Consider the following 12,356-nt stretch of genomic DNA (forward strand, 5'->3'; position numbering starts at 1 on the left):
AATTTGCCAATTCTACTATTTATCATTCTGCAGTAGTCTTACCATGACTAATTCTACTATTTTATTTCATTATTAACTTCATTCAAATTTTCAAACTTTAACATTTCTTGCATATTCTGATATTTACTAAAAGTTTTTACATCATTTCTATCTGAACACATGCTTTAAAGCTCTTCACGTTACGAATGTTCAGTTTTGGACTTCGATTGCTATTAAGCTAACTTCATAGATTCCGAATTGTTGCATCATGCACGGTCATTTCTGCTTGCATGAACAACTTTCAAGTGAAATTAGCGAGTTACATGCAAATTTAAAGTTATATGCATAAAAGAAATTTCTATGATAAGCAGTTCCAGTATTGAATTAGATGTGAATTACCGTTGATTTTATCCATTGGTTATCATTTCATCTCTTGAAATTTTGTTTAATTGATATAATTTTATTTCTAGCTCATAATGTAATCAGTTGTAACTTAAATTCCCTAGACAATTTCATATATAGTCTGTTTCTTAATTCCTATACTAGGATTTTCTTTCATGAATGTCAGTTTACATTAATTTGTTTACCAATTTATTCTCTTATGAACGAAATCTTGTGAAACACTATCATACCTTTACACAACATATATCATTACCAATATACATGTAGTTGCAGAAGGAACCAAAAAAAGAAACAGTAAGAGACACCCAAATGTCCGCTATATTTTATAATTTCAAATACTTTAACGTTCATCAATCTCGAACACAGAACTTTCTTCATAAAACTACTCATTATATCAGTTAAATATTCCTTACTAATAACCTTTGATGAGGAATAAGTCGCTTTTAATGCAAAATTACATCCAAATAATTGTTCCATTTTCTTATAATTGTACATATAAGTTTGCATTATAGGAACAATATACACATTTCTATGCATTTTCGAGAACTGTAATTTAACTAATTTTGCTACGTATTACCTTTTTCCAAGAGAAAATCTCTAAAAAATATCCGAATCATTCCCCTTTTCCTGCAGTATTTCGTCAGCGCAGAATAACTACCTTAGAATTATTTTCTTAACTTTAAGAACTAAATACAAAATAAGCATGGTCCACTAAAGAATATTTACTGTTTTAATCCAAAAATGAGGATAGAACCTTTACCAAATTCAAGTTTTTTTACCCAGAATTCCAACAAATTTTCGAAAATGTGCTATAAAAAGCAACTTATTTAACTAAAAATGAGACTCTTATTGGCTTCAGATTTATTCAGTGGAAAAAACCTGAAGTTCACTTTATCTAGCCTTGAAACTATACACATAAAAACCGCGAATCATTGTGTATTACAATCAGTTCTTTAGATACATTTAATTCTGATTCAACTAATTTTATTTAACTTTCCATTAGTAATTTTAAACGATAAACATATTTATGCTATATAGTATCAGATTAGTCACAAACATTATTGGAGGAAAATGCATTTAAATATCCAAAACACATATACTCACTAAGAATATTCCGCTCATTAGGAACAGTAAAACTTCATCCATATTTACACAAAATGTGAAATCTTGTAATGCATTAATATAAAACCTGAGTAATAAATTATTTCCTATAAGCAGTATACGGTTAAAAAGAGTATTCTTATCAGACATTGGTATAAAACCTGAGTAATAAGTTATTTCGTATAAGCAGTATACGGTTAAAAAGAGTATTCTTATCTGACTTTAAGAAGTAAGGTTATGAAGAAATGTTTTTAGGAGTTTTCCTTCATTTTCTAAATCTACCCTTTTATATGAAAGAGAAAATTCAGTGAAACTACTATATTTTTCCTATGAAGGCATGCCCATTTTCCCTAACAGGTTAAAAACCGAAATATTTCACTTTTCCATAGATTTAGCTTTAGAATTACTTTCATCGGAAAAGAAAACGATTTTACTTAAGAAATAGGATATCTTCTACTAAAAAATCTTGAAACAATCACGATCAGATCTATATTTGTCACTCAGTGGTTCAGCTTCATGCAAGATTTTTTATCGTTTGATACCAAACTTTTCACTATTTCGTAGATTCATAGAACATATCCCAATCTTTTTCGAAGGCTATATATCATTTCACATTAATTAGGGAGTGCCATGAGAGTTTAACTGCAGGTGTTTCCAGAATGATACTAAAACTTTTAAATATTTTTAATCGTTCAAGAAAATTTATGAATAATAACGATATGTCATAAAAGCTTCAAAACTGTACGTGCTATATGATACAGCTTCAAAAACATAAAAATATTTTCAAAATCTCAATTCCTATAGAAAATTTTAGATATTCTTCTGTAAAGTTATATCCTTTATTCTTCTGTAAAGTTATTATATCACTTCAGTAGAACATGAAGACCAACCAGACTTATCACATGATGTGATAAATTTATGATATTTTTGCGCGAAAATAGAAGTTTATATTCTCCATACGCAAACTATTACAACGAATCAATTACATTTTATATCATATTACTTAATATTTTACCGTACAGAACTATTTTAAGTACCATATTCGAAGATCAACATCCATAAATTTCACGTAATTCTGCAGTTACACAGTGCAAACTAGAAGAAAAGCTGGAAAATATATATTACGTACAAAACATAAACTAGAACACTCAAGGACCTACTTAAAGAATACATCAAACTGTCCCAAAATTAATCACATTTTATATAATTGTATGCATATTTCATATATTAAACACAATTCACGTTTCTAGAAATGCAGTACCATGTTTTCCAGGACGATGCCAATATGTTCAGATAAAATATAGACTAAGTAAGGGCTATTCCAACGAATTGGATATAAATAATAGTTATCGGTTGTAAAATAAAATGGTTAATTGAAAAGTATCTGTATGTTTAAAAAATTTAAACATGTAAATTCAGCTGACATGTAAAATCAAAAGTGTGATTACTTTTGAAAGTTATAAAACAGAGTTAGAATTGAGAGTATGTCAGATACTAGACAGAAAAAGTGTCATAAAAGTATAAAAATTACATCTAAAATTAATTAAAGTTCATGTATACGGTAGGAAAATGTAATAAACAAGTTCAAAATTAGAGTACTTTAAAAATTACGAAGATTTAAAATGTACGAAACAAGTTAAAAATAGCATCTAAAATTAAATAAAACTCTTATATAGGTCTGAAAATAGAGGAATTAAGCTAAACTTAAGAGCCAGTTTGAAACTGCGAAGATTAAAACGTATGAAAGTAGTTAAAAATTAAATAAAAGTCATGTACATAGTGTGAAAATATAGCAAATTAGTTAAAATTCAGAGTATGTTGGAAACTAAAAAAACATTAAAAAATAGAAAAGAAGTTAAAATTTACTTCTAAACTTAAAGTTAGGTATAGAGTAGGAAAATGTAATAAACAAGTTTAAAATTAGAACGCTTAAAAAATTATGAGGGTATCAGGTTCAATGTTCCGCCTTACTTTCTTTGGGAACATGCAAGGACCTGACTCGGAACAGGGAGCTTACTAAAGCTATGTTCAATAAATGTGGGAAGTAGACAAGATACACGGGAAGGGTATACGAAACCCTTTATTTTTCACTCTTTACAATAATTTCCGTACTTCGGAATACAGAGACCAACTACTTGTGGTCTGAACGTAAGAATATAAAAATATTTAACTAAACTCTAACTTAACTTTTGAATAATAAACAAGGGCCTACGTGGAAGATTGGCCTTATATTAACAGGAAGCCGTATGTAGTACAGAGAACTGTTAACACTACAATACGTTTAAAAATTATCACGAGAATTAAACCTCTGGCCTGGAAGGCAACCAGCAACTGAGTAAAACTGCTAAGGTAAGCGGCCTGCATCGACTAACTCCTTCCTCTCTCTCGCTTGGAACTTTGGAACTTTGCGGTTATACTGGCTTTCAGCAGGAAATTAAAGTCCTGCTCTTGCCAGTTCCTGATGTGATCCCATGTGGGGCCTGACAGAGTAGAAACCTGAAAGAAATTTTCTCTCGTAGAGGTAGAAGTGTGCTGGAGAGAGAAAAAGAAAAAAAAGAAGCACTTTGCTCTTGTACTGCTACATCTTGGATGGAATCCGCCAAGCAGGGGCCGGAGAAACTTCGGATGATAGCCCGAATACTAACTGTTCATTCGTCGGAGCCAGTCACGTGGGAGGTCACCCTCCCAGAAACTGACCCCGATTGATGCTGCTTGAAAACCAGAAAACTGGAACTTAGAATTCTGAACTCAAGAGGTGGGCGGCAAATGGGCGGAGGTTTTTGTCTTCAGCCAGGATTTCGTAGATAAGAATGTCCGTGAAATTAGCGGGATTCACATTGATAATATTATTTAAAAAATTGTTGTTTATTCTGCTGAGGTAATCCTGAATAGTATCTATTTTCAAGTCGGAGTGGAGAGTCCTATTCCGAACATAGTAAGGAGCTTTTGTGATGATTCTTAGCACCTTATTTTGTAGCACTTGGAGTTTGCTAATTTCGTTTGCTTTGTAGTTTGCCCAGGCTGGGGAAGCATACGTGAGAATGGGTCGAATGACAGTTTCATAAATCCTCTTTTTCAGTCTGAGGGTGAGGTTTTCATTCTTTAGGAGAGGAAAAAGCCTGAAAATGATCCCGTGTGCTTTTCCGCTTACTCTAAGCATATGATCCTTCCAATTGTAGTTCTTGTTAAGCGTAACTCCCAGGTAATTAGCTTTATCAACTGTACGGATGATTTTGCCAAAACGTTTAACCTCAGTTCTGACCCGTTTCCTCTGTCTGCGATTTCGAATGAGTAGAATCTTGGACTTTTCTGGCTGAATGCACGTTTTCCAGCGACTTCACCACCCCTCAATAGCAGGGATTTTCGCCTGAATTCTTGACAAGGCATACTCTCTCGCTTGGCAAAAAGCCACAACTTAAGTACTTGGCGTTCGCCAGACAAATTTGCATAAATAAGTTAAAGCTTTTAATTCTGGCCGGAAGTAGAAAATAAGAAGTGATAGTAAAGATTTAAAATAAAATAAACGTTAGTAAAACTTAAGATCCGTACAAGGGTTTGAAATGTTTCCTACATTTAAGTAAAAATACCATCTAAAACTACATAAAGTTCATGTATATGGTCAGAAAATATATAAATTAAGCTAAAATTAAAAGTATGTTTGAAATTACGAAGGTTAGAATGTATAAAAGTAGCTATAAATTAAATGAAAGTCATGGACATAATGTAAAAATATAGCAAATTAGTTGAAATTCAGAGTATGTTGGAAACTGTAAACGTTAAAAAATAGAAAAGAAGTTTAAAATTGACATCTAAAATTAAATAAAAGTCAGGTATATGATCTGAAAATATAACAATTGTGTTAAAATTAAGACTATATTTGAAATTATGAAGGTTAAAACGTGTGAAAGAAATCAAATAAAAGTCATGTATATCGTGTGAAATTATAAATTATTTAAAAATTAGGATACGTTGAATATTATGAAAGTAAAATGTGCAAAACAAGCTGAAAATGTTACATCTAAACAGTGGCGTAACTAGAACTCTTGGGCCCCTATGCAAAAACTTTTTTAAGCCCCCCCCCCCAAATTTGGATATCCAAAAAAATAGGATTTTAACGGTCACTCCTGCTAACTCAGTGTTTCCCAACCTTTTTTGTGCTATGCCCCACCTAATCCTCTCTAAAATTCTTAAGCCCCCCCTAGCATATACATAATTTTTAATATTTAAAAATTGAAATGTTCACGAAAGAAACTTGAATGATAACTTTTAGGAAGAAATGACTATAAAATTTTCTGAGCAAACACGGTAAGTGAACTTTCAAAACATGGAGAACTGAAATTCAAGAATAAACTCATTTTAGTGAATTTTTTTAAATATTATTTTAAGTATTAGTTATTTTTATTATTTAAATTTAGCTAGTTCCTTGCACTTGATACTTGCTGCAAAGAAATTTTATGTCAGGTTCCAATTTAGATAACTTGAGTCTCAATTCTTCCGGTTTCATTATATCCAACCGACTTTTTTTTTTTTTTTTTAGCAGCAAATCATTTATGGCACTAAATCCGCATTCAGCAAAATATGAAGATGGAAATTGTAACAATAGTTCTTTTGAAAATTTTGTTGCATTTGCATATCTGATTCTGGTTTCCTCACAAAGCTATGTCATCGCTGCTTTTATATTAAATAAAGTTTTAATTGACTCATCATTTTGCATTTCTGCCAGTTCTTCTTTTTACTGCATATTTGAAATATCAGCCAAATCTACTAGCATTGGCTACATCATCCAAGTTGGGAAATAAATTTGTTTTAAGTTACAAAATCTTTTAAATCAGTCGATAAAATTTTCAGATGATCGCCAATAACAAGTATAGCGGTAGTTCGGTCACATTTTTGGAGCCAATGAAACTTTTCAAAATTTTTGTGATAAATAGTATATGCCTGACATAATTCAACAAAGATAATGAAACCAAATATCTTCCTTTTGCATCAAGTTTTATTTGCTCCTTGAAGTTGTTTATTTAATATATTTAATTTTTCAAAGATATGGGCTAAATAACTCACAATTGCCTTGTTATCATCCGTTAATGGAGTTTTCATTTCAGGTTTGTCGCTTAAAAATAACTAAGAGTGCCAAATAGTTCCATAAATCTTTCTAAGCAGTTCCCTTTCGACAGCCTTCTTACTTCAGCGTGATGTGCAAGTCTCATATAGTCTTCCTTTTGTTCTTCATAAAATAACTTTAAAATACGCTCACATTTGGCCCTAGCTTTAATAGCACTGACACACTTTATACTTAATTTAATACTTCATTTAGAACTGGCGAATTGTTTTTAGCTACCAGGTTTGTTCTATGAATAACATAATGCACAAGAAGCATTTCTGGATTCTCATCTTTTATCAATTTTAAGCAACCTTTTCTCTTAGTCCGTGTTTTATTTTATTTTTCAACTATCATATTAGGAGCACCATCTGCAGTATAAGATGTATTATATTTTTATTGGTATATTTTTATATCTATAATTTTTTAGCTTACTATAAATATCTTTGGAGGTAATGGTGCTTTCTAATGATTTACAGAAGAACATTTCTTCGGCAAAATCCCGTTTATGAATATATCTTACATAAGTTACAAGTACGGCTTCACTGTCTCTCAAAGTTGGTTCATCCATTTGCACCGAAAATTTTCTTGTTTTCAGCTTTTCAACAAGTTGTTTTCAATAGCCTCACTCATTTCATCTTTCTTCAGCAAACAGTATTGTTATTTAGTGGCACAGCTTTAACGTCTTTGTCATCTTTTTCTAGAGCAGTTTTAAATGCTGATATTGATGGTTTGATTAACCTTTTAACTGTCATGCCCGAGATAATCTCGGGCACAGCACTGATGTTCGAAAATGTCACGCCCGAGTATTACTCGGGGTAATTTTTTTTTTTGAGTGCATCGTATTGTTTTACCCGAATATATATCGGGAGACGTTTATTTAGGCTTCATCTCTCTGTCAAACCCGACTGTATATCGAGAAAAGTTAATGTGCGCTCAATTCAATAGATGACAGCACTTTACTAATGATTTTAAAGGTTAGAGGTTATAAGTTCTTTGGTTCAAAGTGCACGGGATCTTTTTGTTGGAAAATGGCGTCCAGTTCTTTGAAAAGTTATATAGATGACTTATATTCTTCAATCGAAGATGAAGGATGTGTGCTTGATGAGCAGTATTCATGATACTTCCATGGTCAGCCTCTGAAATAAAAAAATGGAGATATACTCAAGCGTAAGATTGTTTCTGACTACAGTCTAACTACGGGTGGTATAGATCGCTGTGATTAGGAAATATCCTTTCATCCAACAATTCGAAAACGTCAGAAAAAATATTATAAAAAGATATTTTTACATTTACTAGACAAGGTACTCTGGAACTCATATTTTCTCTATAAAAATGTAGTTGGGAAACGTATTACATTTTTAGAATTTCGAATCCAAGTTGTAGAAGAGCTTTTACATAAATATGATGATGCAGCTTCTGGACAAAAGAATGTTGGCAGGCCACCTACAATAGATAACCCTGTCCGTCTTACTGAACGACATTTTATATCCCATATTCCTCGTACTCCTGCGAAACATGAGCCTACAAGACAGTGCAAAGTGTGTTGTTCGAAAAAGGATAAAAATGGAAAAAAGATAAGGAAGGAAACACGATTCTGGTGTAGTGATTGTGGAGTTGGTTTATGCTTGAAAAAGTGTTTCCATTTGTACCACACAAGACTGAATTACTGAACTACTAATAGGTATTCACTTTTATTTATTTATTTTTTAGAAAACAATTAATTTTTTTCATTTTTAGAAAATAATGCTCCACTAAAAGCGAACTTTACAACTGCCATGTTGAGTGGCAGCCGCCTCAAGCAAATATGCAGTGGCTACAAAACTTTAAAAATTTTACACATGTACTTCAAAATAGCAATTTTTAACTACTTAAGTATATTTTATTTTGAACTAAACATTTGATTTTTGCAATAAAAAAAATGTGACAATTTGTGTACCCAAATCATCAAAATAACTTGACAGTTAAAGGGTTAAATTCTCCGCTGTAGTACGGCTTTTCCCAGATTAAGCGATGAGTATTGAAATTTGATAAATAGCCTCAACAGCACGATTAACAGTTGCATTATGAGCAGTATTATGAGCGGAATAGAGACTTTAATATTACTCTTTTTTCAAAATTTTTCCTTAAAGTGTGAAAATAATTCAAATCTGAATTAATATCAGCAATATGTTTCGCCTTCAAATGTGCCTTAAGACGACCTAGTTTTATTGATTCGTTGGTCAGGCATTTATTGGCATAAAAGACAGAAGTTGACCGTTTATGCACCGGGTATGAAACCAAATTTTCAATATGCCTCCGAATACGGACGAACATTTTTTCTTGCTTGCACCCCTTATTTCACTAAGGGCTGAAAGAAATAAATATAAGATCAATATAAACAAAGCTGAAAGCAACTGCTGTTGCCATTCAAGGAAAGAATAATATACCGGTTGCCATTTCTACAGTAAAAAATAAAATAAATTCGTTGGCTGAAATGTGCGAGAAACGCCTGGAAAGCGTAATGTGTCAGTTACTTAAATGCCAGGGCTGAAAGCTTTAAAAGCATTTAAATGTCCATGTCTACAGCGAGAATTCTTTATAAAATATTTAAAATGCAGCGCAGATTAAAAACCTTTTTTACATATACATCACTTACATTTTTCTTTATTTTGAGGAATAAAAAATGAAATTTTGAAAAATTTTGACTTCATGAAGCATATTTAGAAATTTGAACGTCCTTTGTCCCCTTAAAATCTGGACGAGTCCATTTTCGAATTGCCCCCCTTAAGAGTCGCATTGCCCCCTTGCGGGGCGTGGGGTCCACGTTGGGAAACACTGTGCTAACTGGAATTTTTTTTTTTTTTTTTTTTTTTTTTTTTTTTTTTTTTTTTTTAAGCTTTATTATTAAGCATCGTTTTCTTCGCATTTACGCCACATACAATTCAACAGCAAAATTACAAAAATTTTAAAAGCTGAATAAAGGAAAATGTTTAGAAGTTCTGATGCAGCATTAAGTGATTTTTATACTCGTTTCAGTTTTCCCATTTCAGTATATCAATATTCAGTTTCCTCAAAAAGATGGCATTTTTTTTTGTATGAGTCGTTTCATTATTAATTTTTTATGTGTTGAATTTATTAATTATGTATCACGTTCATCTCGCTTACATAAAATTCAATTCAACAGCAAAATCACAATATATTTAAAAAGCAGCATATCTTTAGAATTCCAGATAGAGTGTTTGAGTTTACCATACATACTTTTATATTTGCTATATCATTTCTTTCAAAACTAGCCTCTCGTGCGGCCAGCCGCCTAATAGTATCTTAAAAAAGAAAAAATATATAACGACTTTAATGAGTCCAGCTACTGTAATTTTAAAAAACATTGAATAGTTCTAATTAAACATGTCATAATTTTCAAACATGTTTATTTAAATTAATCACATTAAAAAGTAAGAAAAAATATTCTCAAGAATTTCGCTTATTGGCTTTAAATCAGTTAGTTAATTATTCAGTAACCTTCCAGATTAAAAATGAAAGTGTTCTAGGCTTTACTGAAGAGCAATGCGCTGGTAAGAGGAAGATAAAAAAAAAAAAAAATTCCAGCGGCGGCAACACATTGGCTTCATAGGGTCGAGTTTGTTAATTAAAATTGAAAGATAAGTAAATATCTAAATTTTTTTCGATTAGCAACAATCTCATGAGCTGAGATAAAAATGTTATTTCGAACAGTATTACCACTGCTTGCTTTTATACCGTTAAATTTGTTAATCAAAAATTCATTAATTTTTTTTAAATATGAAATAAATAATAAGGCAAATTGGAAATTCAAAATTCGGACTTCCAGGTACACATATTCGGGTGAAGGACTAAGTTATTAAAAATTTAATGCCTTAATTTAATTAGGACCCGTCGTTTTTTAAAAATGCGAGAAACGCACATTCATACATGCGAAATCCCTTAAATTTCTTTAATTCCTTTCGAAATTCTTTAATTCCTTTAAAAATACTACAGGGTGATAATATTTGGTGGCAACAATTTGAAAAAGGATAGACCGTTTATAGTGAATCATTGCAATACGTATTATATGTATTAAACTGTAAGAATCACTCATGTTGATAAATTTAATTTTCAGTTTAATATTAGGAATGATTTTTGGATTTGGTTTAACGGAAATGCAGATGAACAGATTAAATATATGAACAAATCAAACGCTGAAAATGATATGATTTGAAAAATGAGAACTGCAAATAACATATAATGACTTTATTTGCAAAGTTCATTCAAAGTAATTTCCGTGTCAAGTTATTTCTTTAATTTATACTTAAAAACTACGTCTATTTACTATTCGATCATAATAACAAAATATATAGAAACGAAATAATATACAAAATAGTTACATGAGATTAAAATAACACACGTATACTAAAAAAATTATTATACCTGTTTTCAGGCATCTGGTTATTTTATTCTTGTAATTATAGTTTAATTATCGTGTAACTATAGTTTGATTATCCTTCCTTTTAGCAAAGCAAATTCAGGTTTATGAATCAGTTCATGTTTATTGAAAACTTACTATTACAAATTAAAATTAAATGTTTTATGCATTTTCTTGCTCAAACACTTTATATACCCCTAAAAGCACAATAATTGCTGAGAAAGTAAGCTTGCTGCAAATTCCTAGTTACATCCTGAGTTTGATTCTCGAATGAATATTTATTTTTATAGTAGGAAACCGAAATAAAACCAATTGTTAAAAAAAATTTGCCCAAATTCCTCTTGTAAAAATTATCAGTACTGAAAGCAGACTAAATATCTATTTCGAATTCACTGACGAGCTTTCTCACAAAATTTGGAAAGACGAGGTGTTTTAATTTGTTTACTGTAACACAGAATGTTCGAAAAGGTCTCTGGAAGCTTATTTTACTACATATTGATTCTGTGCATATATAGCCAATAAAATCAATTACATAATATTATGAAAACGGCTTCCACATAGAGGAGGTTTAAGCAAATTATTTACACAAGCCTCACCACCTTCTCTGCGAAAAACTAATAAATAAGCTAATAAATTTTTATAGGGATAATAAAAAATTATAGGGATTTTATGAGGGCAAATTTCTTATTAATAAATTTAATTATTTAAATGAAATTTTCCATATATTTACGTGCAAACTTTTTAAGCTTCAGAACTTGGCTAAACCTCGGCTCGTTTCTAATTAGATGTACTCAATACATAAAACATAGCTAATAAAAATACATACAAAAAAGTCTTCTTTAGACAAAAACATTTAAGGAAAATTTCAGAGAAAACCTTTATGAGAAACTTTTAGAAATAACTTACTTTAAGTAACATTTTTATTTGGCCTGTATCATTATTAGAAGCTTCTATTGCGTCTCTTCATTTTTCAGGAAAACCTTCATTGTTTGTGTCAAATAGCTGATTGTTATATATTTTCTTTGATTTGGAAAGTGAATATCTAAATAATTAGAGCCTAAGAAAACATGCTAGAAATGTTAACACAATCGACGCTTGTTATAAAGCCGGTCTATTACAATGACCAGTATGAAAGGCCTACAATTGATGAGAGTGTATTTTAGGTCAAATTTCGCAAATAACTCTCATTCGTTATAGCGCATCTTTTCTTCTATGCAATGCAAAAATTTCAAATAAGTCATATCGAATAAGATTTCTTTATGAGATTAAAAAAATAATTAAGCAAAGAGGCTTAAATATTTTTTCTCAAAATTATGTGCACAAAAACCAATACTGAAATTAATGTGCGTCTGAAGA

The sequence above is a fragment of the Stegodyphus dumicola genome, chromosome 2 (assembly GCF_044657685.1).
Source record: "Stegodyphus dumicola isolate Sdum_Otavi_A_Nest chromosome 2, ASM4465768v1".
Lineage (NCBI taxonomy): Eukaryota > Metazoa > Arthropoda > Arachnida > Araneae > Eresidae > Stegodyphus > Stegodyphus dumicola.